Source organism: Typopeltis vanoorti, chromosome 15 (assembly GCF_054136105.1).
Source record: "Typopeltis vanoorti isolate ZY-2024b chromosome 15, IOZ_Tvanoo_1.0, whole genome shotgun sequence".
In the NCBI taxonomy this organism is placed as follows: Eukaryota; Metazoa; Arthropoda; class Arachnida; order Uropygi; family Thelyphonidae; genus Typopeltis; species Typopeltis vanoorti.
Genome location: NC_143563.1, coordinates 25,336,981 through 25,362,163, shown reverse-complemented (window position 1 = coordinate 25,362,163; position 25,183 = coordinate 25,336,981). Strand labels below are relative to the sequence as shown.

General features: G+C 36.8%; 1 long non-coding RNA gene across 1 annotated transcript; it reads right to left on the bottom strand.

The window, feature by feature from the left end:
• Positions 1 to 24,518, bottom strand: LOC150098517 (uncharacterized). The gene is made up of 2 exons (XR_016549473.1): positions 24,382 to 24,518; positions 1 to 1,885 (listed from the first exon to the last, which is right to left on the bottom strand). It is a non-coding gene; the product is annotated as an uncharacterized LOC150098517 (long non-coding RNA).
• Between the last annotated feature and the right edge of the window lie 665 nt (positions 24,519 to 25,183).

Below are 25,183 nucleotides of genomic sequence, written 5' to 3'. Positions count from 1 at the left end.
TAAAAACATCCACAAAGTTTATTTTTAATGGAAACAAAAATCTTTCACAGAGTATTGCAAACAATTTCGCAGAATATCAAAATGTACCAAAGTATATTTCTAATATTTTACTGACATATCTTAACAGAAAGATCTTTCTTCCTTATGGCCTATAAAGAGCAGGATCTGCAATGATCTGAAAGGTTTTCATGGCCTTTATAACTAAAATTATGATATATATTAAGAATAATTAAATCTCAAGGAAGTAATTATATGAAAAGTTTCTTTCCAGTTCCATTCTGTTGACAATTCTTTTCTGAAAATTACTTTGCACAGAGTATAAAGATGTAAATCATCAACCATTCCCTTATATCTTTCTGAGAATACATTATATTCTTTTCGTAAATATTTCACGAGAAATCAATCCTGAGAATAATTTTCAGAGAAATTATCAGTTTTCTATGCTAAAAATTCTTTTTGGGGATTTAAAAAATGCTGCTGTCGAAGCACTTTTCACAAATGTGAATCCTTTAGTGCCTGTTAAGACTGCAGGTTTATTTTTTTCACAAACTACACTGTGTACCAATTAACAGCAGTTAATATTCAATTGTTTTGTGAGATTGCATTTTTCTGAAAATTTCCTTTCCCATACTTCACAACTGAAGGGTTTCTCACGAGTATGAAACTTTAAGTGCTCTTTGAGATTACTTCTTGATGAAAGTTTGTTTTCACATACTTCAAAGTGAAAGTTGTTCATGAGAATGAAAGCAAGTGCTTTTTTCAGAGACTTCTGCGAGAAAATTTCTTTTCACAGACTCCACAAATCAAGGGTCGTTCACGAGTATGAATCTTGAAGTGCTCTTTGAGATTATCACTTGTTGAAAATTTCTTTTCACATACTTCAAGTGAAGGGTTATTCACGAGTATGAATCTTTAAGTGCTTTTTCAGATTAGTTCTTTGTGAAATATTCTTCTCACAGATTTCACAAATGAGGGGTTATTCACGAGTATTAACCTTTAAGTGCTCTTTGAGACTACTTCTGTGTGAAAATTTCTTTTCACATACATCACAAATGAAGGGTTGCTCATGAGTATGAACCTTTAAGAGTTTTTTCAGATTATTTTGTGAAAATTTCTTTCCACAAATTTCACAAGAGTAGGATTTCTCTTGAGTGTGCACCCTCAAGTGAGGTTTTAAATGGCCACTTCGTAAAAATTTCTTTCCACATATTTCACAACTAAGATTTCTCTTGAGTATGAATTCTCATATGAGTTGTAAGCAAATGCATAAATGGAAATATTTTCTCACAGATTTCACAAAGGACATTTCTTGAATGTGAACCTTTAAGTAACTGATAGGAGTACTGCATACAGATTGACCTCTGAATGTTTCTGCTCAGCATCAAACTCAATGTCTCCTCTGAGGCAGCTCTTTATTAAATTGCTTTCGACAGTCTTTGCATGAATATTTCTGAGAACTAATTACCTTCAATCTAAGACTGAGTTCTAGAGAAATTTCATCAGATGTACACAAAATGCTCTGAGCTATCTAGTAATAATTAACGGTTTTTATCGTAATGTATTAGAAACTTTCACCATATACTGTACGTCATGAATGGACTACTTTTTTTTTCTATGTTCTCCCCGATTTAGCAACCATCTTATTTAAATTCTAGTAACGACAAAAACTGATTAGGAATGTCATATTCATCTGTACATATTTTATATAATTTCACCAGACAATGTGTGTTAGTGACTAATTTCAATCCTTAAAACTGGTCCTATTCCTTGACTGTTATTTATCACTTCTAATATCCTTTTGCAGACAGTCTTCCACGTAAATCTCGTGAAGATGTTCATTTTACTGTAAAATGAATTCTCAATTTTCGCAACTTGTAGAAGTTGTCTAAAATAAACAAGAAAAAAAAAAGAAAATATAATCAAGGGTGATTGGTTTAATTGATGCAAAATTTTAAATAAAAAACATTTTCTAATTTAGTTCATAATGAAAACAAGATTTCTGAAATATTTGAAATTGGATATTTTCCAGAAAGCCAGTAAATTGGTGATTAAAATTTATGCTATGAAATCATGCTTTTCATCCAATAGTTTACAAGTGAGAAAAATCTACATAATATTAGTAATACAAAGCATAATACAATTGACTGAGAGGCTTTTATTTCCTTTGATAATAATTCTGTCATATATAACTTAATACGACTCATGGGAAACTTATAAAATAAGAATAAAAAATTCAAATTCTGGAGAGAGAGAGAGAGAGAGAGATGGGAAAATCAGTTCTGCTGGGGGAAGGTGCATACTGTGTAACAGGGATCAAAAAGCCAATCAAATGCATAAAGAAGCAGCTATGAAAGAATGTTAGTAATAAGTTACCAAAAATTACTCAAAATGAGCAATACAGACACTGGCAGAAGAAATAATCTAAGCTTGTGGGAAGAATTGAAAAATCCAAAAATGGTTCAACAACAAAAGAATCCTTGCCAAGTATCAGAAGCGGACTCTGGCTGAAAATACAAGCCATCTCTCCAGGTTTAACAGTGCTACTAACAGGACATGGAGAATTAGATATCTATATACATTTCATATTCTGCAATCGCCATTTTGCATCTCTTGTCCATACATTCAAGAGATTGTTGATCACTTACTCAATGACCATGATCAATTTCACTACATCCAGATATCCCTAACACAAAACCTCATCACTTCTGGAGGCGAGTGGCCAGCAGTAATCAAATTTATTTAATTTTGGCAAAAGCATCAACTTCCAATCATTGTAAATTAATAAACAACTCATACTCTTTGATCTAACAGATAAGCTTAGACATTGATGGTTATTTAAGACTTATTTTTCACGGTATTAACAACACCACAAACACTTTTATCAACAAGGATGTTTTATTAACGCTAATATTTCGCTGATTTTCAACTCGGCATCATCAGAGCACAACACACATGTAAACGCGACAATGAGTGAGTGAAACAATATAATTGCAAAAGACAAAAGATCTAAAGTCCTATTTTTGGCGCCCTCTAACGGGGAAAAAAAAAAAGCAGTAGTTATCCAGGAGTTTTTCTTAGGATAACCGTCTCCCAAATTTTTGGCAAATTAATGCAAACATATTTGTTAAGGTTGGGAGAACTCTTCAAAGCCATTGCTGACATATCTGTCATACTCTTTGAATTATGTAATGTAGATTATCTAGATATACAATTAGATAAATGTAAATATGGTATATGTAAATATGAATATTGACACGTGAATATGTGTACAGATCTTTTAAAATGTATATCAATATGAATATTAATACAAAAATATCAATGCAAATGTTAACCCGTTTCTTAGAAGCTACCTGTAATAAGCCCATTGTGTTCAATGCGCGTGCCCGTGCATACACACACACGAAATGAAAGATACATCAACAAAAGATCTGAATTCGACACCTAATAGCCATATCAGTAACATAAGGTAATAGGCACCCTGATGAAATTTTAAGTTGAGTGCCCCATACTTTTTATTTTAAATGTACTTAAAATTTAAAGATTAAAAATCAAAACACAGTTTTATGTAAAATTGTGTACTTTCAAAAATACATATATTAAGTAAGCAACAAAAGTAAATCAAAATTATTGAAATGGCCATTCTAAAATAATAATAATAACAATCTGTTTCATTTTTCAACTCGGAGTTCTTTTGAAATACTACTGAATATAATTTAGTGATATTTTACACTTACCCTTGAAATAAGAATGTAATGCAAGTTAACAAAAGAGTTGTTCTCAAACAGCAGTAGAATATCTAAATTTGTAAGCATAACAAACGTGCAAATATTTCCATATAATGTTGAAACCTTATTTATTGCAATAAATTTTGCTTGACAGCATTTTTTTTTTTTAATTTTAAAACCAATGTTTAACACAACCGCCAAAATTAGCACGATAAACAATTTCCACAATATTTTCTGTAAGACATCTTCCAAAATGATTATGTATGTAGGCGTATATATCTTGGAAATAACCAAAATGATGACTTGGAATTTAAAAATGCAGAAAACACTATATAAGACAGGTTCACTTTTCTAAGTCAAGAGGTCATAAGCATTACAAATCTGCTACAGTTAACATTCTCATTATTTCTGATGTTTAGGTGACAAAAATAGCAAGAAAATAATCACTTTATTTTCAAAAAAATAAAGTGATTATTTTATTTTATTTTCAAAAAAAAAAAAAAAAAAAAAAAAAAAAAGATGAAGAAAAAGAAAGTCCGTTATAAATCGCACTTCAATCTGAAATCTGCACTCAATGAAAAAGAAAATACTATGTATTTTTCTTATTATGATAAATATCTGGCATGTTCTTTTAGTAAAAAAAGAAGAAATCGCCGCATGTTTGGAAAAGATATTTATGGCTCATTTAGATAAGTGGAGAAATAGTTATCCTTAATAAGAATAACTACTACTACTTCAGATTTATTTACAGTGAAATGTATGAGTATGCTCCCCAAGTGATTTACGGTTTTGAAAAATATTTCAAACATCAACAGGATGAATAGGTGGGTCCTCTTCTCCCCCCCCCCAAAAAAAGGATGCAAATCTAATACATATGCACCTATTTTTCATCATCATCAAATTCCTGCCATGTACCCTCAAAGGGTGTAAAAGGTATGATAGTACATGACAAAAACTACATCATTACTAACTTCCTATCTACAATTTTTCTCCAAATCAGTCTGTTACTTTTCAAGACTCCAACATTATCAGATCTTATATTTCTATCGTCTAAGGCACTTTGTACCGCATCAATCCACCTATATCTTGGTCTTCCTCTGGGTCGTTTTGCTGCCAACCTAGCAGAGAACACTTGTTTTGCTAATCTTTCCTCGCCCATTCTGTTTAAGTGACCATACCACCTGAGATTAGCTCTGCTAACACATTCCTGGATGCTGACAATGTCAAGTTCTTTACCTAATATCCTCGTTTTTAATATGATACTGCCATTGATGCATCTGTTCACGCCTATAATCTTTCTCAGGACTCTCATATCTGCGGTCTGTAGTCTTTGGTCAAGTGTTTTACTTCTGACCCAGCTCTCAGATCCATAAGTTAAAACTGGTTTGAACACTTTCTTGTATACAGCTAATTTAGTGTTTCGACTAATTTCTCTCTTATTCCACATGAATTTATTCAATTGACTTCCCACTATACCAGCTTTGCTGATTCTGTTGTCTATTTCTGAATTTATCATCTTCACTAATAATCGTGCCTAAGTAGCTAAAATGTTTTACTTGTTCCACAGGTTCTCCATTCACAACACAGTTGACATTTTCAATGATTCTGCTTATTTTCATTGTCTTTGTCTTTTTATTGCTAACCTTCATACCATATATATTACAACAGCTATTCAATTTAGCCAGAGAATCTTGCAGACTTGTAGCGGATTTATTTAGAAGTATAACATCATCCGCATAAAGCAAAGATCTGACATTAACATCTCCAATTTTTATATCATGTTTAATACCACTTTGCTTCATAATGTGATCCATATAGATAATGAATAACAGAGGGGATAATGTACATCCTTGTCTCACACCAGATTTAACATTAAACCATCTTCCTGTACTTCCTTCAATTCTAACTGCTAACTTACAACTGAAATAAAGACTAAGTATTGCTTGATATAATGCCCCATTGACACCATATAACTGCAGCGTATTGAATAGCTTCTCTCTTGGCACCTTGTCATATGCCTTTTCCAAATCGACAAAACCTAAATAAAGATCTTTGTTATATTCCCATGCTTTCTCGACTATTTGTCATGAATGAAGATCTGATCCTGACAGCCTCTATTTGGCCTGAATCCAGCTTGTTCTTCACCAAGCTTTTCTTCCACAATTCTTCTCAACCGTTTCTCAAATATACTTGCATAGATCTTGCCAGAAACACTCAGTAGGGAAATACCTATGTAATTCTCACATTCAGTTTTATTTCCCTTTTTATATATGGGTACTATGAGAGCTCTACTCCAATCATCGGGAATTCGTCCCTGTGTCCAGGCTTTCTGAACTATGCAGTGCAGCCACTGTAAGACTCTTATACCACCATACTTCAGCATTTCTGGTCGAATATCATCTACTCCTGCTGCCTTTCCACATTTCAAGCCTTTGATGGCTTTTTCTACTTCAATTATGGATACGTATTCCTGACTGCATGCCTGGTCAGTGTTTTTTACCACTGTGCTATCATCAGTGCTTGTTTCATTTAGCAGTTTTTCATAGTAATTACTCCATACTTCAAGGATATCTTTTTCTCCCATTTTCATGTCACCTTTATCATCTCCAACTCCTTTTACATCACTCTTTCCTCCATTCCTAAGCTTCTTCAACAACCTCCAGAATATTTTGCCACCTTCTTGATATTTATTTTCTATATTCTTGCCAAAGTTCTCCCACGACTTTTTTTAGCTAGTTTTACACAGTGTTTTAGCATTCTTGCATATGTCTCTATATTCTCTAAGAGCACAAGCTGACTTATTTGACAGAAACTTTTGATATGCTTTCTTCTTTTTCTTCACTGCCTCTTTAACTTTCTGTGTCCACCAGGGAGTTCTGATTTTTTTATCCTTGCAGACTTCACCACATGCCTCTCTGGCTGAATCAATCAATGTTTTCTTCAGAGTTTGCCACTGAATCTCCAGTGTTTGATTTCTGTTTTCAAACTCTTTCATTTTTTCTTCAATAATCTTTGTGTATTTTAGTCTACAGTTCGCATCTGAGAGCTGTAGACTAAAAGACTCTTGTTCAACTTTTATTCACTTTAACACTTTCTTACATGTCATTCTTTTCAATATGAAATTCAATTTTATCCTGCTCAAGACTAAATAGTGATCACTTCCAATTTCAAATCCTTTGTACACTGTGGTGTCCTGCACCACGGAGAAAACATCACTATCAACAATAACATATTCAATGAGACTTTTCTTATTCCTTGCCTCTTCTCTCCATGTGAATTTGTGCACATTGTTATGTTGGAACATGGTGTTAGTAATAACCAGTCCGTGTCCTGAGCAGAAATCCAACAGATATTTGCCATTATTATTAGCTTTGCTCTTTTCTCCAAATTTTCCCAAAATATTTTTGTATGTCTCACAATCATTTCCTAATCTACTATTTAGATCCCCAACAAGGACCAACTTTTCCTTTTTCATTGTGTCAATTGCTTTTTCTAAAGCCTCAAAAAATTCCTCCACTTCTACTTTAGTAGAACCATCTGTGGGACCATGGGCACAAATAAGTCTCATTGTCCAGTTCCCCATTCTCATAATTGCACCTATTTTTTTGAATTAAAAGTAACTGCATCAAACAATTTATGTTTTCGATAATAAAAGTGCAATTTTGATTATTATAAATTCTTCTTCCTCTCCAGGCTTATAGGCCAAATGGCCTGTTCCGGACTCAATTCCATCTTTTTAAGGGTCTTCCTCTGAATCAGGTACCTTTTGGGTGGTAATTTAGAATTTGTTTAGGTATTCTGCTTCTATTCATTCTCAGTATGTGTTCTTTCCATTTTTCTTTGTAGCAAATAACTGTTTCATTTAGTGAGACTGTAATTCCACGTTTTTTTCTGATTTCGCTGCTTTTCATTTTGTCCATTATTGTGACTCCTTCAGTTCTGCGCAGAAATTTCTTTTCGAATGATTCAATTCTTCTTTCATCTGCTTTTTTCATTGTCCAAATTTCACTGCCATAAAGTAAGGTTAGTTTAGCTACTGTATTGTAGATTCTTATTCGTGTGTATTTTTGTATATAATTGGGTTTGAAATTTTTTTTATTTATGATGCCTATTACTTTTAAAAAGTTTGATATCTTTGGTTCTATATCAGCTTCATTTTCATATGACATTGTGCAAGCTAAATATTTGATGTATTTACTTGCACTGTTATTTTGTTGTTTATTACTATTTTGCTTCTTATTAGATTAGCACCTTTGAAAGCCATGACTTTGGTTTTGTCTGTTGATATTTCCATACCATATGTTTTTATCAGATTATTTAGACTGCATAATGATTTTTGTAGTTCATCTTCGTTGTTTCCAAGGATTATTTGGTCATCAGCAAAAAGAAGAGTAGCTAATCTGGTGTTATTGTTTATCTTGAATCTTCCTTCATTAGTTATCTTCCATTCTTTTATGATTTTATCTATGTATATATTAAATAAAACTGGTGAGAGAGGGCAACCCTGATGTACTCCTCCATTTATTGGTTTCCAGCTTGATGCTGAATTATTGTACTTCAAAGATATTTTATTATCTTGATATATATATATATATATATATATATATATATATAAGGCTCTAAAGAGTTGGTTTGGTATTTCATATTCTTCTAGGATTTCCCATAGTTTTTCTCTGATAATTTTATCAAATGCTTTGGTGTAATCTATAAAAGCTATGTGTGTTTCTATGTTCGGTTCTCTGTGTTTTTTCAATTAATAATTTTAATGCAAATGCAGAGTCTATGCAAAACCTGCCTTTTCTGAATCCATTTTGTTCTTCTATTAATTTTGGGTCTACTATACCTTTAAGTTTATATGATAAGATGTTTGCACATACTTTATAACAGGTACAAAGCAAGCTGATTCCACGATAATTGTTACAATCAGATTTTTGTCCTTTTTTGTAGATGGGGATAACTATTGCTTTGGTCCAAACTTGTAGGCATTTTCCGTCTTTCCAGATTTCAAGGCTTATCATTATAAATTAAGAAATTATTGTGACATAAATATTGCATCAGACTAAAAAAGAAATATCGGTATTTGTTTTTATCATATAACTGAAAACAAAATAAGACATTTAATTAAATTGTAACATATTGATCTTTAATTGGCCATGCTTTATAAACATCTAATACCTCTGTACTAGCCACTTGGAGCTTTTTCTCTTACTGACAGGGCTGTCGGGCTTCTTCTTATAAGCCCTAAAGAAGCCGCGTCAGTGAAATTTGATGGTATTAGATGTTTATAAATCACAGTCAATTAAAGATCAATATATTACAATTTAATTATATGTTTCAATGAATAAATATAACCTAAATAATGAAAACAAGACATTGCTTATGGTGGGCCACTTTGTCTCAAGAACTCCTGAATCACTTCGTGTTTAGCATGGTGAGAGTTGCATCACAGTTCATGGTGGCTAAAGAGTGCACATTAATTCCTTTAACTATGTCCTTAGGAAATTTGTAACTTTTGCCAAAAAGGTATTGTAATTTAATTTGTAAGAAATTTATAACACATATTTTGTTTATACAAAATGTGTTATAAATTTCATACAAATTAAATAATATTTGTTTTCTGTTTGTCCTGATGAACAAAAGTATTGCTGCAGTGATGAGGATAATTTATCTGATGATAAATTGACATTAGAAATATCTCGATTAAAAAAAATATTAGAAAATATACCAACTTATTAGAAAACAGGTAGCGACCCTACTTAAGTGGGAAAAGCTACAGAAGAAGATGATTAGAAAATAGGCTAGAGAACTGGAAAAGGTGGAAAATGTTTGACTAAACTTTGGATAAGAAAAAGGATCAGAACAAGAACAGGCAGGAAAGTACTTAAATTGGTAATCAAAATATTAACAACAAGTTAAAATCTAAGAAAAAAGAGGTGATATGGAATAGTGACTCAATCTTAAAATTTGCTCTTGCTAAGGGAATCCTACTTATAGTTTCCCAGGAGCGAAAATTAAATATTATTATTATTATTATGGGCATCTCCATGGAGTCAGTAGACTCATCGCGGGAGACCCAAACTAGCAAAACAATATCTGTCATATCTCTTCTTGAATTCATTTACAGACGAAGAGCTCACAACTAAGTAAGGCAATGAATTCCACTCATTCACCACCCTCCAGGCAAAAAACCTTGTTCTGACACCTTTGTTAACCACACTCTTCTTTAATTTCCAGAGATGACCTCTTGTTCTTCCATCACTATCACACAGCTGAAACATTTCCCCTGCATCAAGCCTATAAAAACCTTTCAGTAATTTGAATGTTTCTATCATATCCCTCTTCTTCGCCTATCAACCAATCTCTGCAATCCACAAGTTCTCAATCTATCAATGTAGGGAGCATTTTTTACATCACTCGCCAACTTAGTCACTCTTCTCTGAACCCTCTCCACAGCCTCCTCATCTCCAAGGAATCCAGGTGACCAGACCTGAGCACAGTAATCCAAATGTGGAAGTATCAATGCTTTATAAAGGGGAATAATAACTTCTTTATCTCTGGATGTCAGTGTGTTCCTCAACAACCAAGTAATCCTATGTGCAATCTTGGACACCTTAGCAATGTGTCCTCTGAACTTCATCTCCCTATCTACCAATACCCCTAAGTCCCTAGCCTCATCAATCTCTTGGAGTACCTTTCCATCAATGTAGTACACAGCTGGTAATCTTTTAATCCCAAAATGCATGACTTTACACTTTTCCACATTGAACTGACATCCATTTTCTTTTGCCCATTTTACCAGCTTATTTAAATCCTCCTGCAAACTTTCAACATCAGCTTGATTTTTTATTGCACTACACAACTGAATATCTCCCTTTAAGCCATTTCCTATATCATTTATATACAAATTAAATAACATTGGCCCAAGCACAGAGCCACACCACTGGTCACCTGCCTCATTCTGGACTCTGCTCCACCATACACCACCTTATGGTATCGCTCCCTGAGCCATTCTCCTATCCATATCACCAATTTAATATCCATTCCCATCTGCTCCAATTTGCGTAACAGTATTCTATGGGGTATCCTGTCAAAAGCCTTAGCAAAATCCACAAGTACCACTGTGTAGCCAGTTCCTCTGTCCAACTCAGATGTTATTCTATTATGAATAGTTAATAGATTGCCAAGGCAGGATCTACCTTTAACAAAACCATGTTGGCCTCTATAGAGTATCATATCCTGATCCACCCATTCTTGAATTTTGTCTTTAACCAACTTTTCCAATACTTTTACCACTACTCCTGAGATGGTGATTGGTCTGTAATTAAATACTGCAGTTTTAGAGCCACCCTTATGCAAAGGAACCACTTTGCCCAACTTCCACTCCCTAGGGACCATACCAGAGTTCAAACTTAAATTAAATATCCAAGTAAGAGGGGTTGACAATTCATTTGCACATTCACGCAACACCCGAGCTGATATTCCATCTAAGCCTACAGCAGGGTTTGCATTTAAATTTTGCAATATATTTAATACCTCTGATTCTTTAGCTTCAATTCTCACATTAGCTATTGCTACAGGTATAGAGATATCCTCACTTGGGTGATAGACATTTGAAAAGTGATCACTCAGTAACTCGACTATTACATCTGATTTTGTCACCTCAATACCATCAGCACCCACTAAAGTTATCCTTCCAAAGTCATTCTTCCTCTTACTTGCCACATAGCAGAAGAACTCTTTGGGATTACCCTTGATCTCTTTGGCTAAGTCTTCTCATAATCTGATTTAGCTTTTCTTACTATGCTGGTAACCTTCCTAGCTTGAGCCTTGTACTGCTCATGGGTGTACTGATCGCCTTTCTCCTTGTAAATTCTCCATAACATTTTCTTTTTTTGCAGATCAAGCTTGATACTACTGCTCATCCATCTAATGCCTGCCTTCTTTGACCTCCTGACCGTGGGAACACAATCTGATATTGCTTTCCTCAGATACCCGCTGATTTTATCCCAAGCACTGCTAACATCTTTCCCTTGTAATATGTTTTGCCATGGGATGGCTGCAAGCTCACTCCGAAGCTTCTTATAATTTCCTAACCTGTAGTTCTGTATATACCCCTTCTTAACAGAAAAATCCACAGATTTTGCAACCTCCCAAGTCAATACCACATGATCGCTTTCACCAATTGCAGGTAACGAGGACACCTTACTTATGCACATAACCCCTGAACCAATAACCAGGTCCAACACTCTCACACCACGTGCATGACATATATATGTCATATATGTGAATTATATAATTGAAAAACAGAAAGGAAAAGAGATGGTAGTTCTGGAGGGTATTAATAATTTAAGTAGTAACAAATATAGTATGAGAGAAGATATGAAAGGTCTGCTGGAAGATGCGAGAAAGAAATGTCAGAGTAAAAATTGTAAGATTGCTATCCAGATATGACAGTACTGAGTTAAGAAGGAGGACGATGATAGTAAATGATTTCACGTGCAGGCTGTGTAAAAGAAATGAGATTTTAGATGTGCGGGGGTGTGTTTGTGGCAGAAAAGACTTGTATAAGAAGGAATTCATCTGGCATCAGAAACCTGGAGAAATTATTTCTTGTTATGAGACCTAATGCAGAGAGTCAGAGAAACTAGACCATCAAGGGAGGAATGGGAATAACGTGTGTGAAAGTTCAGCTATAGTATGCAAATGTGATAAAGATATGAATGTTTTTGAACAGGGTTATGTATGTGGTGAAACGGCAGAAATATATGCTTTGGGTTCGGACTGCTGAGTATGGAGAGGGAAAAGAGAAAGTTCTAGAACAAGACCAAATAGATTGCATGTGTAATTATAAGAAAGTAGTAATTTATTATGTCTATACCCAATTGCCAGGAGCATTAGAAACAAACGGGTTGAGTTCGTTGCTTTATTGAATACGATGTGGACTAAGATTGTTGGCATTAATGAAACCTTGCTATCAGAATCAGTTATGGTAAGTGGGATTAAGTATAATTGGTGTACCATTTTTAGGAATGACAGAAGAGATAGGAGAGGTGTGCTACTAATGATATCAGATGACTTAAGTTCGGTTAGGGTAGAAACACAAGAAAACAATCATGGTTACGATGTCCCATGTACCGGTGAGTTTGAGTCTATCTGGTGTGAAGTGGAGGTTAAAAAATGAAATATACGGTGGGGTGTTGCTACAGACCTAGCGGCTCAGTTGTGGGGGAGAAGAAATGCATCGCCAATTTAGCCTTATCAGTACCAAACTGAATGATCATTATGGGCGACTTTCATTTTCCAAACATTAATTGGGTAGAAGAGAAATTTCATGATAACAAAGAAGAGGTATTTATTGAATTGTTTCGAGAAAACTTTCTCAAGCAACTTGTCAAAGAAGGAACTCGTGGTCTAAGAGTGTTGGATTTGCTCAGAGTCAGAAAGGGTCTCTGTCAAGAACATGGCTATTTTAACACCAATTGGTGACAGTGATCATGCTGTACTTTCTTAGGAAGTAACTAGAATTGATGCTCCGATTAAAACAGGTTACATGCTGAACTATAGAGCTGGATATTATGATCACCTTAAGAGAATACCAACTTTGGTCCCATGCTATCAGCTACTGAATGGGAAAAATGTCAGGAATGCATACTGTGGGAATCTTCGAAAAAGTGCTTAAATGACGAAGTATCTGAATGTATACCTAGTGTTCAAAAATAAATAGTTTGGGAATGAAATGGATGTGCAACCTTATTAAGAAAGAGATCCACAAAAAGAATATCATGTGCAAAGAATATTGTGAGAATAAGAGAGAGAAGTTATGAAATCTATAAAGCACAGGCCAGAAAAATAACGGCATTGTGAGCAAAGCTAAACTGGAGTATGAAAAGAAATTCGCCATGCAAGCTAAAGACAATCCAAAAGAATTTTATCGTTATAACGCAAGCAAAAGAAAGAATGAATATGGAAGAATAACTTTACTGAATGCAGATGGTACTTGAGTGTCAAAAGCTAATGAGATTGCTCAGTTAATGAGTTCTCTCTCCCTTTGATAAGATATATGAACCAAGTGTATGAAACATGTTGCACATTGCTAGTGCTAAATTGGATGAAGAGTTAGAGGTTCATGAAAATGAGGTTGAAGATCTATGGAATAACCTTGATAAGAATTTGTCTATAGAGACAAAAAAAAAGAGTACCTCTATAGGGATAGATGGAATTTAGCTCGTTTGCTAAAATAATGTTCAGCTGAATTGGCTACGCCTTTCACATGTTTGTATAACTTGTCTCAGCTCAGGAATGATTCAGGAATGGAAGGAATGTATGATAGTTCGATTGTACAAGGATGGTACAAAAACTGATGTCTAACTACCAACCTATCAGTATCTCTAATGTGGTAGTGAAGATTTTAGAGAAGATAGTAAGAACTCACATACAGAAATGGGTAGACAAACATGCTGTACTCTGCAAGAAACAGCATGAGTTTAATAAAGGAAGGTCAGGTTTTAGTAATTTGCTTATATTTTATAACAATGTTACAGCCTAGTTGGATAAAGGGATTGGATACACTATGATAATGTTACATTTTTCTAAAGCATTTGAGAGGATACCATGCAAAACGCTGTTCATAAACTGGAGAACATGGGATTGGAATATAAGCTCATGTCTTGGATCAGAAGATGGTTGGCATACATATCAAAAAGTGGTACAGTGAGTGTGAATCTGCCAGATTTAAGGTGACCAATGGTGTACCCCAGGGTTCAGTCCTTGGGCCATTTTTGTTCAATCCATATATTAATGACATCGGACAGGGTTTAATATGAGATGTGCAATTGTTTTCCGATGATGAGAAGATAGGCAGAGCAATCAGGGATGCTACTGATATTCAGCAATTACAAAACGATTTGAATAGACTGGAGAAATTTCAATAAACAAAAATGGCTATCACTTTAATGTTAGTGAGTGTAACGTTACGCACTTTGGCGTGATTTGAATTTCAGCAGCATATTATATTAGTGGGGTTATGCTCTAAGAAACTGAGGAGGCAAGCAATCTTGGTGTATGGGTGGTTAGGAATTTAAATCACATAGCAAAATATGCAAATCCAACTCAGAGGATAACTGCGATACTGAAGCGAATCTTGACATGGTAGGGATAAGAAAGTCATTTTGGCTCTTTATAAGGCTTTGATAAGACCAAACTTGGATTATTGTGCGCAGATTTGATCTCCTGGATTCCAAGGAGGTGAAGAAGCTGGAAATGATGTAAAAAAGAGTTACGAAGATTAGATCCGGATATGGGATTATGGAATTTAGGATATGAAGAGAGATTGCGAGTATGTGGATTACAGACTTTGGGTGTTACAGAATAATAAAATAATAAAATTTTTCATTATATGGAGAGAACATGGGGAATCCATGGAAGTTAAATTTGTTCACAGTTAAGAAAGCAGTAAGAGCTAGGTTTTTCTCACAGACAGCAGTGAGTGAGTGGAATAATTTGCTTTTAGGGCTACTGAGTGCATCTACTGTGAATGAATTTAAGGAAAGGTATGACACGTGTGTAGAGGCTTAAGTGCTGTGAGGACATCATGTTGGAGGGTTAATGGAATTTTTACAACACTCAAAAATAATTAAAATAGAATTTAATACTTCCTATATTTCGTCCTAGTCACTAGGACATCTACGGGGATTACAAAAACAATTAATGTAACATATACACAAATAACAAACAATACTAAGCCCAACCATGTAGGTGACACTAAAGTCCTATCTAGGTAGAGCGCCCTCTAAGGGCAGTAGTAGGTGGCCTGGAATGTTGTAAGGTGGGAACTCTGGTGATGAGTGTTTCCCAAATCTTCGGAAGCTTAATGCAACCATATTTATTGGGATTTGGTTGGTTTTTGAGAGCTGCTGCTGCTGCTTCTAACCCTCCTCTCTCTCTGCCTGGAGTTTACAAAGTATCCTGTTCCTGTAAGCTGGTGTACTTTGGACAAACACCGCCATTGGCTCCTTACATGCAGAGCTCTCCACAGTTCTTAACCCTGAACTTTGGTCGATTCTCTCTGGCATTTCGGCAACTTCTGCACAGAGAGAATTCCAAAAAATAAAAAATAAACACATCAAGAAATATAGCAACCTTGTGAAAAACAAACCACAACCACAAATTCAACAGCTCCAGACAGTAATAAACCTCTCTTCCAAAAGGCTCAACAACGATGCCGTCAGCGCCCTTTGCCTCAGCCGTAATTTTGCCGTCTCTCCGAAGGAAGTGCCGGTGCTTGACGTAATGGTGAACATCGAACATGGAATCGGTCGCTTACCGTTGGAGATAGCTAACAACATCAGACTTGATGTAGCCAACATCCTCGCGCATTCTTTGCCACCAAAAAGTAATTTATCATATGCCCAACGCACGGCTCTCCTGAAACTACGTAAAGAAAAAAGTATCATCATCACCAGAGCGGATAAGGGTAAGGCCACAGTCGTTCTTAATACCAGTGAATATAATCGTAAAATGAACATTATCCTCCGTGATCGCGCTACCTACATCCCTAGAACACGACCCCACAAAAACACAAGTTAAGAAACTAAAAATTTTACTCAAAAAAGTATCTTCCTAGCCCCCTGATGTCACGAAAAAACTTAAACCTTCCCCCCCCCCCCCCAAATATATGGTTTACCAAAAATCCACAAACCCAATTCCCCACTCAGGCCTATAGTAGATGCTACCGATGCACCTTGCTATAGACTATCTAAACGGCTGGCCAACTATCTGATCCCCCTCACCGGAAGGTCCCCTTCCTATATAAAAAACTCGACCCACTTTAAAGCCCTCACAGAAAATTTAACCTTGAAGAAGACAGACATATTGGTAAGCTTTGATATCTCCTCTTTGTTTAACAATATTCCCTTAATTGACACCTTATCTCTCTTAGAAAACGTTTTTCCCTCTGACATCTTAGATCTCTTTTCCTTTGCCATTAACTCTGGGTATTTCTCTTGGAACAACAAAATCTACAAGCAGATAGAGGGAACTGCCATGGGTTCCCCCCTCTCACCCCCCTTGCCAATTTCTATATGGAAAATTTCGAAAAACGTGCCATAGACTCAGCCCCACTCAAACCTTCTATCTGGCTGAGATATGTAGATGATGTGTTCTCTATTTGGCCTCATGGCCCAGACATGTTAGACTCCTTCCTCAGTCATCTCAATAGTCTACATCCAAGAATCCAGTTCACTATGGAAAAGGAAAAGAACAATTGTTTACCCTTCCTAGACACCTTAGTCACACGCCTGCCTAATGATACACTTACCTTCACCGTATACAGAAAACCCACACACACAGGCAGATACATTCACAAACTCTCCCACCACCACCCCTCTCAACAATATGGCATTATTAAAACTCTTACCAAGAGAGCCCACAATCTTTGTTCCAGTGGAACTGCCCTCACTACTGAGCTTAACCACATACACAGCACTTTCCTCTCCAATGGCTACAGCGATCACAGTATCAAAAAAATAATCAACTCCTCCCCCATTCCCCGTCCTTCTCGTCAACAAGAATTTAAAAATGCCATCACCATACCCTACATCCGTGGCACATCCGAAAAAAGCAAAGATACTAAAACAGTACAATCTACACACAGCATATAAGCCCCACCGCAAACTGGCTACCCTTATCCGTTCTACGAAAGATCAGCTCCCTCCTCTCTCTCTGCCTGGAGTTTACAAAGTACCCTGTTCCTGTAAGCTGGCGTACTTTGGACAGACGGGCAGATCAGCATCCATCCGTCTAGAGGAACACAAGTCTTACATCTTCAAATACAACTATGGCCATTCAGGCTTGGCTGACCATGTTTTGGACACCACCCACAGGGTATCATGGAAGAAAACCACCATGCTCCACCACAGCAAATTCAAGAAAGAGAGACTTTTCTTAGAAGCAGCAGCAGCAGCTCTCAAAAACCAACCAAATCTCAATAAATATGGTTGCATTAAGCTTCCAAAGATTTGGGAAACACTCATCACCAGAGTTCCCACCTTACATTCCAGGCCACCTACTACTGCCCTTAGAGGGCGCTCTACCTAGATAGGACTTTAGTGTCACCCACGTGGTTGGGCTTAGTATTGTTTGTTATTTGTGTATATGTTACATTAATTGTTTTTGTAATCCCCGTAGATGTCCTAGTGACTAGGACAAAATATAGGAAGTATTAAATTCTATTTTAATTCTTTTTGAGTGTTGTAAAAAATGCATGAAAGGTATGACAGCTGGTTGGAGTAATTTATAGCCTCACTCGATGAGTCCTTGACTCCTTGGAAGTCTCAATAATAATAATAATTGCTTAGTATGCTGGCAATAAATTTATGTCCACAGTTTGCTGGTCATGAAAATATTTTCATATACAGGTAAAAATGTAGTTCCTCCTTTGCTTTTATACACCAGTGTAGACTTATTCAAGAATGCTGTTTTAGACCGCATTCAATCAGCCAAGTAGAACAACTAGGTTTAGTTTATTGAATCATTTAACTGGAATTAGAACTCAACTCTCATCAAAAAGACTGCAACAATTTATAGTGAGGGTGGAAGCAGAGAGGATGATATTGAAAACCAAAATACCAACTTAGCATTAGCAGAGAAGACAATAAATCTAGTAAGCAATCTTCCTCTATTGGGATTGGAAATTAATTTCTGCTGGGAGAAGGTATATCATCAAAGTAGCAGAACACCATAAAGAGTGTACCAGTTGACTGAAGCTATAAAGTAACTGCTAAAAACAAGTTACCAGAAGTACTCAAAATCAGCCAATAAAAACACTTCAAGAAGTAATAAGCCTAATCGTGTGAAAAAAAATACGGAAAACATCCAAAAATTGATCAACAACAAAAGAATTTTTATCAACTATCACAAACAGTCCGGTGGAAAGTAGAAACCATTTGTGTAGTTTTAACCACGATATTAAAGGGAAATGGAAAATTAAAACACTTTCTAAATAACTCACTGTTATGTGAACACGTTCTCAACATGTTCCACGGAATGTTCATCACCTACACCAGGGCTGTCCAACCTTTGGTAATCCGAGGGCCGCATTTAAAAAGAAAAAAAGATTTGCCCAATGGCTGCATCATAATGCGTATCTAGTAATTTGGTGAGCAGCAGCAACACAACCTCAATAGTTGAACAAACGAACAACACTAATCTCCCGCTCACGTTCCCCGGGAGTGGCCAGAGCATGCATGTTGGAACAAACCAGTGTAAGAATGCTTCTTTGACACATCTAATATTTGAAAAACACGTGGGTATATAGTGATGTAATGACACCAAATAAAATTACCAACATCATGATTATGATTAGTGATAGAATTAAAATATCTAATACGCACGAGGCCCGTGTAGCTCAGTGGAAGTGACGCTTGCGTCCTCTGTCCTTGGTCGTTTGAAGTTAGACGTATAGTTCAAGTCTAGTTGCCGACTGGAGGAACTTTTTCTAAGCCTTTCTTTAACCAGTTCCCAAGTTAGTGCATCTCTGGCATGGGCAAGCATGTTTCTCCTCCCGGAAACTCGGATTTTGCATCCCATAAACTCAAGAAAATCGACCATAGTACCCACGTTATTTCAGACTAACATATCTTGTTAGGGTTAGGTACCAAGAGATGGCAGCACTTGTTTGCCAGTGTCTTCATCGGTGGCTGCTATAATTAGTGATAGACATGGGCCAGCTATCTCTGATTGGCTACCGGTGGAGATTGAACTGCCAACTCGGTCTCCAAAAGCTAGATAGGGTATAAAGGCCTCGCCTACTCCCTATAAAGGAATAATGAGTTAGCGTTGATGCGATCTTATTGAATTCTGAGTTTGTTGAGTTTGGTGGTTTGCTTTTATTATGTGTTGAAGATCATGCAATTTTTTGAATCAGTGCTCTTACCAAAACAGTTCAGAGTCCTGCAGCAGTGCCGGTAAGACTACAACTGCATGGTATGCATTTTTTTAAATTTTTTTTTTAAAATGCAAATTGAGAGATATGGAACAGCAGCCAAACGAGACAACGTTTGAAGTATATTGGGAATTTATCAGACTGGGCGAGTTGCTCAATAAACATTGGCCAAGAAAGGTGAAACTTTGTGATACATTTCCCCCGGTAAGTATTACAGACGTTGACACGGAGATTATAGAAGATCAGTCAAAATCGGCAAACCGCACTATTTCTGATTTTCAAGAAGTCTGCGTATGTAAAAAGCAGAAAACAACAGATGAACCACTCAAAGACAACATAATGGAACAACACGATTAAGTTTCGGACTCCACTGCTTCTCCCGGAGAAAAGGTGCCTCCGATTATATTACGAGAGAAGCAGAGATGGGCAGCTTTAAGATCAACAATGTCCAACCTACATATTGGCTATGTAAAGGCCAAAAATGTGGATGAAGGAATAAAGATATATCCTACAATGGTGATAGACTATAGGCGACTAACAAAAGAAATGGACAATAGAGGTATACAGTATCATACCTTTTCGCTCAGCTCGGAGAAAAATTTAAAAGTGATCCTCCATGGCATCTGTGAAGACATTGATATAGAAGATATAGTTGCTGATCTTAATTTGCAGGATCTACCTCCTGTTAAGGTGAGCAGAATGTACAGGTCCAACAAATCTCCCATGCCATTAGTCCTCGTAGAGATCCATAACATCCATAAAAATATTGACAACTTGAAAACAGTCTGTGGACTCATTATCACACCAGAGCCACTCTGAAAAAGGGCATCTTCTGGGAAGTGCCATAGGTGTCAAAAGTAGTCAAGCCCAGAAATTATATAAAGCTGAATTTAAATGCTTGAAATGTGGGGCAAGCCACCCAACCAATATCTGCACAAAGCCTAAAACAACCCCTGCTAAATGTGTCAACCGCAATGGCCCCCACCCAACCAACTATAAGGGATGCATTCAGCATCCCAAAAATAGACAGATGAAAACAGCGAAACAGTCCTCTTCCTCTAGTACAAGAACACCAGAGGTCGCTGCACCACAGTCGGAGGCTTGGCGTGCACAGTCAGAGACCTTCAAAGATAGAGCGAGCCAAAAACAAACAAGAAGTTATACTGATGTGGCCCGTACAAACAAATCAGCACCTACAAATCTAACAGCTGTTATTATAGCCTCTCTAGCCAACTTGCTACAAGACTTCAGCTTGTCAAACCATTCAATAACCTCCACCAAAAGATTTCTCCATGAAACACAGGTTATCCTCACACCACTAATTGATGAGTAGAAAAACTTATTCCAGCCTCTTTGCAGATCAGTACATGGAATGCAAATGGCCTAAGAAACAAAATTCTGGAGCTGCAAGAATTCACTAACAGATATCAACCAGATGTTATATTAATCAGCGATTCTCATCTAATGACCCTCAGATAACTAAAATAAGGGGTTACTGCCTATACAGAAATGATAGATTGGTCTACAGAGGTGGTGGCATTGCCATCTTCATTAAAAACTACATCAAGCACAATTCTGTGAACAACCCTCCAACCACTAATCTTGAGATCGCAGGTGTGAAGGTGTTCACCAGCTCGGCTGACAGACTGAAAATCTACTGTGCTTACAACCCACCCCTAAAAACTCTATTACACTCTGACCTAAATATCATCTTATGCATAAGAGAACTCACCATTATAGCCGGGGATCTGAACTCCAAGCACCCTGTATGGAATTGCAGATCCACCAACAAGAACAGTTACATCCTTTCCAACTTCATAGGATCACACAATGCTGTTATGGCAGGCCCCACTGAACCAACTCATCTTAGTACGTTTGGAACTGCGAACATTCTGGATATAGCTATCCTGCAGGACATTAATCTTCAATACAGCCTAAGATCATTAAATGAGTTGTCATCTGATCACAACCCAATACTACTAATGTCTACCCAACAGGAAGACAAGAATACCTGTCTCCTCCCCCGCACTCCTATATAACATGGGTAAGATTGTCATAAGTGCTCAGGAATAGTAATGGCCCTGTTCCTCACATTTGTACAAAAGACGACATAGAACCTGCAGTTACGAACCTCTCCCAACTAATTAACTCTGCTATAATGGTAACCACATTCTACAAATCTGTCCACAAGCCTGGTCATCTGCCTGAAGACATGAACTTGATCAGGGAGAAAAACATAGCCAGGAAAAGATTTCATAACACTCCTGCACCACAAGATAAAACAAATCTAAATAGACTTACTGGGGCTGTGAGAGATGCACTCAAGGCACACAAAGACCATCTATGGGAAGAAAGGTTAGCCTCTATCTCATCTACTGATCACTCTGCCTGGAAATTACTAAGAAACATCAAAAATAAAGGCAAATCTCTTCCCCCAATACTCTCTGACCAGGGCCTTGTACACACTGGTGTGGACAAGGCAGAGGCCATGGCAAGAAATTTGGAAGAGCAGTGCAAACCTGCATATGGAAATCAAGACTTCAATCACATATACAAAATTCACAGACAGGTCAGGCACTCACTCAAACTTCCTGATACCAGTACTGACCACATTGTACCCACATCACCTGGTGAAATATATTATATTATCAAAAACTTAAAGAACAAAAAAGCTCCTAGACCAGATGGCATCTCAAACAGGGTGATCAAGCTGTTGCCTCGAAAAACTGTCGTGCACCTGATCATTATAATAAATGCAATCTTAAGATTTCACTATTTTCCTTCCACCTGGAAACTGGGTGATGTAATCCTATACATAAGCCAGGCAATTACAAGGACCCACACCTAGCGCAAAATTATTGTCCAATCAGTCTTATCTCCAACCTGGGTAAGGTTGCGAAGAAGGTCATCCTCTCACGACTCCAAACCTCAGTAAATGACCTAAACATCCTCCCTAAAGAACAGTTTGGTTTTCGGCAACACCATAGTACTACCTACCAAATCCACAGAATTGTGGAATACATCACCACCAGCTATAACTGGCGCCAGTGCACAGGAGCTGTTTTCCTAGACCTATCCAAACATTTGACAAAATCTGGCATTTCGGACTCCTATACAAAAACTTATCTCAGCCGGTATCTCACTAAAAATGGTTCATCTAATCCATTCATGTCTTCAGATAGATCAATACAAGTCAAAATCAACGGTACTACCTCATCCCAGTGCCATATCGTTGCTGGAGTGCCGCAGGGATCCCCTACTAGCTCCATTGCTATTTTCTATATACATGTCGGACACCCCGCACAATCCGATGTCTTCCATCTTGACCCTGTATGCGGATGATACAGCAATATTAACCAGATCTCTCTCCGACCACGCTTCATTACCAGAACGCTTCAAGAAAACCTTCGGCATAGGTGATTATAGGATGAATCGTCATCTGATATAGCTGCAATTTGATTCTTTTGCTGAGCTTGCTATTTCTATTAATTAGCAGATAGATCTGAGCGATGGCTTTAGATTCCTTTCCGCACGTAGACTTGATGTGTTGGTTGAAAGATAGCTTTTTTTTTTTTTGTCGAGAATTACACCCAGGTATTTCCCCAGTGTGCCGGGAATTTTGGTATTGAATAGTAACACATCTCCTGCAGGGGATATTGGCCTTTTCGAGAATAGAATGGCTGAGCTTTTTTGGGGATTGACTTCAAATCTCCATTTGGAGAACCAACCCTCCAGCTTTAGAAGGTTTGGTATGACTTAACGTGAAATGTCTCGTTTGGAAAATTACAAAATTGCATGACACACAATCTCTTACTTGCGGAATGTCACGCAACCAACTGGAAATACGAATAATCCTTAGTTTTTGAATTAATCCATTTTTAGAAGGGACTCAACGGTCTGTTTTTTTTTTTTAACATTGAAGTCTATGGGAGACCGCTCTGCACGTCATGATGCATTAGCAGGCGCCTAGTCCTCGTCCGCAAGGGGAAGTGAGGGGGATGAAGCGGATGTTACATCAGTCAGACGTCACACTGACGCACCGATATGACTAGACTAGCTCTGCGCTACTGGAATAATGGCGCCCGCCAATTTTGAAGTGGATATTCCTTTACCAGAGGAACTATATAAACAAATCAGCTATAACACAAATCAGAAGCATTTTTGCTCGATGTCACCACATATAAAACCTATTAGTGAAGAACTTAACTAACCTAACCATGCAATGTGTCTTCCAATTTTCAAAAAGGAGTCAAACACCGTCCAAAGCAAGATAGGGATAGGGAGCCTCGGTAAAAAAGTCGCATATTTGCGCAAGCGACAGTATCGTAACCAGACATACGGAGACCACGGCCGCTATCTTACTCGCAGGTGGAGAGAGAGAGAGAGCCAAGCGTCACAGTGACGTCAACTTGATGTTACTTCCGTTTCATTCTCCTTCCGGTGATGTCTCTTCCAGCAGCGAACGAAGACGAGGTACCCACTTATGCATTAGTGCGTCCGCTGCGATCTCCCATAGGCTGCCATGTTAAAGAACCGGCCGTTGGAAGGGAAGGAGTCCAATTTTCGAAATGGATTAATTCCCAAAGCAGAAACGACCCGGAATTTTAGAAAGTTGCGCTATTCCCACTAAACGATAAAAAATTACATGACATGCTAATTTCGTGTTGAGACATTCTTTTTCAAGTTTTGTCAAATAGGCAAAAATCTAATACATACCTCCTTTCAGTAAGTCTGTTTTCTTCTTTGAAAGGAAAAAATTCTTTCTCTGTCTTAAATTACAGAATATAATATCAACAATCGTTAAATAAATTTCAGATGATACGAATAACTAAAAACCCAACACTAAAGAAATCTCAAATAACATATTGTAAAGAGGGCGCTTCCAAAAAAATAAATGCACTTTATAAAGAACAATTGTATTATAGCAGTGCCATCTATCATCAAACAAGAACAACGCCCGTAACTGTGTGATGCTAATATATGTATATATACATATACACGCATTGGAAGTGTGTATGTGTGTGTATGTGTGTGTATATATATATATATATATATATATATTAGGATAACCAAGCAATTTTATATGCTTGGTTATTTTAGCTCCTAATCCCAAGTATGCAAACAATTAAGTTTGCGCCTGAAACAAAGTTCAAGTCTAAAGATGGTACAACACCAGGGCAACTCATTGTAAAGGTGGTTAAAGCTTTGATCACTATTCTTAGTATTTTCCCATAATGTAAAGCACATCTCACTAGAAGATGTATACTGCAATGCATTATGGGTGGGGTCACTACCCAGACCGGTTTCGACCTTTTTTGAGGTCTCCTCAGTGAGTAGCTAGACCCTAAATACCAAGGTTTTAGTAATACAAAGCCTTATCAACTTTACCTATATAAGTTGCAACAAGGTGTATTAAGTTTTAATAAAAATCTCTGGAGGAGATATTGATGGGAATAAATTTTTAACTTGGGTATATTGTATATTAGGATAACCAAGCAATTTTATATGCTTGGTTATT